This window comes from Otolemur garnettii, unplaced genomic scaffold (genome assembly GCF_000181295.1).
Source record: "Otolemur garnettii isolate 467f Iridium unplaced genomic scaffold, OtoGar3 scaffold00045, whole genome shotgun sequence".
In the NCBI taxonomy this organism is placed as follows: domain Eukaryota; kingdom Metazoa; phylum Chordata; class Mammalia; order Primates; family Galagidae; genus Otolemur; species Otolemur garnettii.
The window spans coordinates 7,700,154-7,708,018 of record NW_003852440.1 but is presented as its reverse complement, the minus strand read 5'-3'; the positions used below and the strand labels follow the sequence as shown (position 1 = coordinate 7,708,018).

Genomic DNA, 7,865 nt, shown 5'->3' with positions numbered 1-7,865 from the left:
AAAAAAAAAAAAAAGAAATATAATGAGAGATGATTTCACTCATGGAGTACAGGATGAGATGAAGACACCCAGACAGAATGTAGGGGGAACAAATGAAGCCCCTCTGGGTAACCAGCACTGACGGAGTAAAGCAGAAAGAAGCCAGTGAAATCAGTGAAAAAGAATTGACAAAATGTTATTCAGATGCTTGTAACTCCTAATTGAGAAGAAAGTAGAGGGCTCTTAGAAGGAGGGCAGACACTAGTGATAACTCTTGCAGAGGCTGGGGCTGTGGAGCCCACTGGGCCTTTCCAACAGCTTCCTAAACTAGAAAGAGATGACCCTCCTCAGGAACCTCAAGTTCAGTGATGTAACTGGAACTGGGCTCACTGGACACTGTTGTGGTAAATACTCTCATCTGCAATGGCTCTGATGTGAGTGCAACCCCTCACTTGGCCTTAGAACTAACAGTCAAGGGCAACCACCCCACAGACAACCTCTGAGCAGACAGCTTTGGAGCACCCCCAATTCTGGGAGATCACGGTAAGAAGGGAGACAATGAAGGAGATGTGAATTCATCAAAAACCCAAGCTAAAAAGCAGCTGAATGGTGGTTTGAGGCAGAAGGCAGACTAGGGGTGTGAACAATAAAAGCACATTTGAAGGCTAAACCGCAGGAGCCTGTGGAAAAGCAGAGAACAAGAGGAGAGAGTCAGAGAGGGATGTTCCTGCAAGTGAGGGTGAAAGCCCACAGGGAGCCCCGGCTGTGGGGCTTTCCCACCTGGACAGCCAGCCCCAAGGCAGCTGTTCAGGGCAGGTGGGGTGCTCTGCACAGCATGTGCTCGTCATGTGATTTCACTACATCTGCCTGGACATGGGACACCAAGGACCTGACTGGGAAATGGAAAAGAGCTGTGGGCAAGCAAATGGAAAAGGGAAGCAGAGAGGGCATGGCACTGTATACTGCCCTTCAGTAAGCAGGGAGCACTTCGGAGCCTGTTTTTGAAAGTGAGATCCTGAATCATTTGCAGGAAAGTCTTTTGAAATCCCAGGGAAGATTCAGATTGGCCTCTCCTGGAACTTAGTGAAGGTAGAAGCTCCCCCATCTTCCTGGGTTATTCTCCAGCAACCTTAAATTGAGGACTCACTGATTAGGTGAGGCAGGACCCTGTGTGGTGGAGGCACAGAGGACCTGGTGTCTGATTAAGAAAACAGTGATAGACACAAAAAAGGGGAACAAGTAACTTTGTGTGCTATAAAACCTGGGAGTGGTTCTCAGGGAAGGTGCTGTTTGCACAAAGTGCAAAGCCTGGGTGACAGTGAGCATATGGAGAGAGGGGAGGGGGACAGCAGTAGGGCAGGGGCCCACAGGGCCAGTGGAGAGAGAGATACAAGCTTGCCTTTAAGAGGCAGGAGGAACTCAGGGAGCAGAAAGGAGGGTAAACAAAAGGCAGAGCTGGAAATTAGAGGGACTTTTCCAAGGAATACTTAATAGTTCAGTTTGGCATGATAAACAGTTTCCTATTAAAATGGAAGACAAGGTTAAAAAGTGAGTTCATGCTAAACCTCTGAAGGCCACTCTGAAGGAGTGACTCCATGCAGTCACTTGGCGGGCCTTGTGAAGCCCTCTCTGGGCTGGCATGGGGCCGGGTGTGGTCCAATAGCGGAGGCAGACACACACATAGCTAGCCTTAAAAATTCTCTTGATGAAATCAAAGAACAGATATCTGATTGAAAACAGAGATAAAAATCCTTTGAACATACCACAGTAGGAATGATAGCAGTGGCCGATTTACCTTGTGGCCCAGTGGTTAAAGCTCTGTCCTCTCACCTCAGCATCCTTGGTTCCATTCTTAGGCAGAATTGAGCCTGTTATGATATTGTGTTTGTGCAGCTTAAGGGAGGCTTGTTGGTTCTCTTTCCTTAATTTAGCACGCAACTTGATTTTCTGTACTTTGTGTAGATGTTTAGCCAAGAAGCTGGAAATAAGGCTGGACAGAAATGTGGGACAGATAGTTTATAGCTAGTGAAACTCTCTTTTCTTTGAGCCATGTCATTTTTATTACTTTCTGGATCCCATAGAAACTGTTTTTTTGTTTGTTTGTTGTTTGTTTACCCCTTTAGAGACACCTCTTGTTTCCTTGATTAAGTTATGACCTGTGTTCAGGCTTATCGGTTTCATTTAGGAGTGTCCTTTGAATGTCTGAAAGTGAAAATGTCAGCTCTCTGTCCCACCTAGAGCCAGCTCTGCTAGCTCTCATCCCTCTCTGCCCCTTCCTTTCTGCTGATCATCTGAAGCTGACCTGTACCAGTTATAAATCTTCTTTTACCTGTGGAGTCCCTCTGAACTTGTTCAGCTGTCTGATTGTGGATTGTCCTTTGATCAGTTAAACTCTGTTAAATTTGTCAGAAGTGGGTTCCAGAGATACCCTCCCCCTACCTGAGCACCATATACACAAGCAAAGTACCTGCCACGTTGTGCCCATTATTGGGGCTCAGGGATAAGTCATCTCTTGGATTCTGAAGCTCCACAAATTTGTGTTTTAATTCTCTGAGTTTATTTGAGCAAATTTCTAATCTTAGCTCCTGCTTCAGCCTCCTGAAGTGCTGGTACTACAGGCATGATGACTCCCTTCTCTTGGCTCTTAATTGGATATCTTAAAATTCTTCTATGAAAGAAATTTTTATATATATATATAAGAAATTGCTATTTATAAGAGTATCTGAGAGGGAAGACTGAATCGCTAGGACTCTCACTGTTGTTGCAAATCTGTATGACAAGTCTCCCCTTCGTTTAGGTACCTTCCTAACCTTCAGATTGGCCTCTCCTGGAACTCAGTGAAGGTAGAAGCTCCCCCATATTCCTGGGTCATTCTTCAGCAACCATCTCCTCTTAACTAGAGCTATACATACAACTTTTCCACTTTGGCATTATGGTATAATATTCAGGCCTTGAGCCTTAACTCTGTTTTCAAAGTATAAATTTTCTACCTGGTCTTAACTTGGAGTTATCATGGTTTTAGAAGACAAATCATTGCCTAGCTAAAATGGATAATTAAAAGATTGGAAAAAAAACACTGATAGCCTGAATAAAAAAATAAATGTGTGTATATATATTCAAAACCTGGCAAATATAAATTCTGCCTCTGTCTATATGTCTGTATGTTCCTGTATCTGTATATACCATGTGTTTGTAATACTTCATCACCAAAATATGCAAAAGAGCTCTAATTAATTGGCTTAACAAAAAAAGTAAGCACTTGAATCAAATATTTTATAAGAATGTCTTTTCAGCTGGATTTGACTGCAAGCTCATGTTCTTAGTTTCTGAGCCTTTGCATTCTGAGGCCTGGACAAGTGTCTGTGGTGAGGCCTGGGGACATATCCTCAGTGCCTATGACAACAGCTATAAGACACAGTCTAGCCCATAGCACCTTTTCTTCCCTGCCCCAGCTTTACCCCCTGGTTATTCCTGGAGGAAATTGATTCTCCAGTCATCCTGTTTCCTATCTTAAACTCTCCCCTGTTCTTCAGTCCTTTGAAACCATCTTTAATGCCATGTGGTCATATGAGATTTAGGAGGACTGGAAATACACTAGAGATGGTGCCTATGTTGTAGTTTCAAAATTCTTTTCAGTAACTTAAAATCTTAAAGTCACATTATGTAAAGTTACAAAAAAACATAAGATAACTGTGTCACATGTAAGACAATACTTCAGCTGTCTATATTAGGTTTTGTGATTGTTTGGGAAACTGAGTCTTTTTCATACTTCAGTTTCTATATTAGGTGTTGTGACTGTTTGGGAAACTGAGTCTTCTTTTTGGATCAAGGAATAAGATTTTTGCTTTCTAAAATCTTTTAATTATCATTTGCCTAAGTGAATGACTAACTTTATAGTAAACTGTGATCCTGTTTTATGGAAAGTGAGAAAAGTTAAATAGAAAAAAGAATACAAGAAAGGATTTTGTGTGGTAAGCTTTTGTCCTGAAATAGAGTGACTTGTTATTTAAGAAAAAGGGAAAATGAGGACAGAACAGACAGTTTTTAGCATATTTATAGATATTTATAGACTGTGCAGTTGAGATAGAACTCATAAGAAGAAATTTATGCAGGAATTTACATGTGATCCCGTTGACTATAATTTATAAAATTTGGCTAGCACAACAAAGTTTTCTTAAGATATTAATTTGCTATTGATAAAAATCACATGCCCTAGTTCTTTTTTAATTTAAAAAGTTGCACTATGGGAGGAGGTTTTTTCCCTTTTTGGTAACTGGAAGCTAAATTTTATAAAGGTTAAGGTTTATATCCATATAACTTCCCATATCACTTTTCAAATTTTTAACAACTATCACTCTTAGTTAAATGAATGACGTGTGATTCTATTTGAACAAATGTTTTAAGGCTTTGATATTTGACAAACCTTCTGAAATCAGAATTCCAAATTCAGTCTTTTTTACCTCAGACTAGCTTTTTAAATATTAGGACTACCTTAATTAAGTCTAAGAGAGACATACTTGGCTCATTTGGAATGTTAAAACTATACAAAAAACATTTTCCACTATGAAATGATAATTATATTTTCTTTGGGTTATGTTTGTATATACATATTGTTAATATATTTATATTAATGTATTTTATTGATAATAATTATGGTTATTATGTTAAAATGTTGTATGCCACAAAAACGACCAACTTTGGTTTGCTAATTATGTCTTTAACGATGGCAATTCTAAGTCCTTTGTCATTTGTGAACAACTATCATTTTATTTTGATTCATGAGAGAAAGTATGTGTGTTATTGTTTTTTTTATACTGGCTAAGTCTAAAATTTGTCCTTTAAGGAAAGTTGTGGAAAGGGCTGACAGGTTCTCTTGAATACAGATTTCTGATAGCTTTGGAGATCATATACCATTGAACAAAAACAAAGCAAACTTCCAGGACTTTAATTTAACAACTGATATGTCCTCTTCTTCTCCAATGAAAACACCAAATGACAGATGACATCAATGCAACAGGAGGGCCTGGAGGCCCAGGACCCTGGAGTTGGGGCGGGTGTGGTGGTTTCCGTGGAGGCTTGGGCAGCAGCATTAGGGGCTGGGGTCATGGCCACAATCAGGGTCAGGGAGGAGGCCGCAGAGCTTGCAGAGGCAAGGCTGAGGGCAAAGGGTATCAAGGACATGAAGATCAAATCCCTGGGGGAGATCTATCTCTTCTCCCTGCCCATCAAGGAATCTGAGATGATGCCTTTTTCCTGGGCACACCTATCAAGGATGAGGTTTTGAAGATTATGCCAGTGCAAAAGCAGACCTGTGCTGCCCAGCAGACAGGTTCAAGGCATTTGTTGCCACTGGGTACTACAATGGCCATGTTGGTTTGGGTGTTAGGTGCTCCAAGGAAGTAGCCACTGCCATCAGAGGGACCATCATCCTGGCCAAGCTGTCTATTGTCCCAGTGCAGAGAGACGACTGGGAAAACAAGGTTGGCAAGCCCCACACTGTTCCTTGGAAGGCCATAGCTCTGTGCTGTTAGGTCTCATCCCTGATCCTAGAGGCATTGTCTCAGTGCCATGCCTAAGAAGCTGCTAATGATGGCTGAGATTGATGACTGCTACACCTCAGCTGGGGGCTGCACTGCCACCCCGGGCAACTTTGCCAAGGCCACTTTTGATTCCATTTCCAAGACCTATACTATCCAACTCCTGATCTCTGGAAAGAGACAGTATTCACCAAGTCTCCTTACCAGGGATTCACTGACCATCCTGTCAAGACCCATACCAGAGTCTCCATGCAGAAGACCCAGGCTACAACTGTGGCTACAACATAAGATTTTTATACAAGAATAATAAAGTTAATTAAGTCTGCTAAAAAAAAAAAAAGAAAGAAAACTGACACATCCATAAGTATTACTAACTAAACCTCAAATAGAGGAGAAATTAAGTACATGGGACTGAACTAATTTTTATGACTTTTTATTTGAAACATTGCTGATTCTTTCCATATTCTGTTTTCCAGCAGTCATAAAACCCCTTTCTCTGCTGTCAATTTTGCTGTCTCTGGACATTGGCTTTCTCTTGGGCAACAGGCAGATGAACCTGGCTGGGCAGCAACAACACTACTGGGACACCCCTTTGGAACCTCCCTCATTTGGAACTGGTTTCATTCTGATTATTTACTAGAACTGAGATAAATCTGGGCTTAAGGCACCATCCAGTGCCAAAAAGGAGGCAGCAATATAACAGAGAAAAGAAAAAGGAAATCAACAGGTAAATTACAAGAAATCTTTATGCAAACATATCTAATAAAAACTAAAACACACCAGAGAGAGAAGACTGGAGTAAATAATTAATTCTTCAAGGCAGAGCCACATACATACATACATACATACATACATAAGTAAAAAACAATAGCAAATAGGGAATCATGGCCTCTTCAAACAAATCAAGCAAGAAACCAGGGACTGACCCTAATGAGATGGCAATAGGTGAACTCTCTGACAAAAAATTTAAGATAATAGTTTTAAGGAAACTCAGTGATCTCTAACATAACACAGAAAAGCAGTTCAGAAATTTATCAGAGAAATTTAACAAAGAGATTGGAATAGTAAAAATAAAAATCAAATGGAAATCTCAGAATTGAGAAATACATTTACTGAACCAAAAAAAAATTAGAGGCTCTCAAAAGCAGAACAGATTAAGTGAGGAAGGCATCAAAGAGTTAAAGGAAGGCTGTTTGAAAATACATACTCAGAGTAGAAAAAAAGAATGAATAGCAACAAAGACCAAAAGACCAAATCTAAGAATTATTGGTGTTTTAGAGGGAGTTAAGCAAGAACAAGTGATGGAAAACTTATTCAAAAAAATATATAAAACTTTTTAAAACTTGAGAAACACATAAATATCCAGGTACAGAAATGTTAGAGAATACCAAATAGATTTGACCCAAAGTAGACCCAAGGAATACAATAACAAACTCTCAAAGAGAGAACCTCAAGGACAAAGAGAGGGTACTAAAAGTAGCAAGAGAAAAGAAGCAAATAACATATAAGGGAGCGCCAATTCATCTGGCAACAGATTTCTCAATGGAAACTGTAAGTGAGGAAGGGTTGAAATGAAATTTTCAAAGTGCTAAAAATAAAATTAAATTAAAATTAAAAACCAGGCAGAAGAAAGGATCTCTGAAACTGAGCACAAAGCTTTTGAACGTTCCCAAATATTCAAAGAGCCAGACCAATGGAGAGCAAAAACTGATCATTCCCTGAGAGTTGATTACTCTCTCAGAGAGGGATTACTCCAAAAGATCAAACATTCGTCTTATAGGAATTCCCAAAAGAGAAGAGGATGGTCCTAAAGGTACAGATGCTCTTTTCCAAGAGATTTTGGAGGAGAATTTCCCAAACATTGCAAGAGATACAGAACTTCAGATAGCAGACAGTTTCAGAACCCCAGCAAGACTCAATCCAAATAAAGCATCTCCTAGACACATTGTGATTAACTTTGCCAAAGTTAAGATGAAGGAGAAAATTCTGCAAGCAGCCAGATGTAAGAAAAGTATCACCTACAAAAAGAGAAATACCAGAATAACCGCAGATCTCTCAGCTGAAATGTTTCAAGCCAGAAGAAGATGGTCATCAACTTTCAATCTCTTAAAACAAAACAATTTCCAGCCCAGGATCCTCTATCCAGCTAAACTGAGTTTCATTTGTGATGGAGAAATCAAATACTTTAATGACATAGATATATTGAAGAAATTTGCCATAACTAAACCAGCTCTCCTGGATGTTCTCAGACCATCCTCCACAATGACCAGTGCAATTCTCTACCTCCAAAGTAAACTTATCCAGAAATTTTTTTAATAAAACCTGACTTCCACAGTGGTGAAAGGATTA

The 7,865-nt window shown here is 39.9% G+C and overlaps 1 pseudogene; it reads left to right on the top strand.

Annotated features, from left to right (window-relative positions):
• The first annotated feature begins 4,971 nt into the window (after positions 1 to 4,971).
• LOC100953778 lies at positions 4,972 to 5,804 on the top strand (annotated as a pseudogene).
• Positions 5,805 to 7,865: the final 2,061 nt, after the last annotated feature.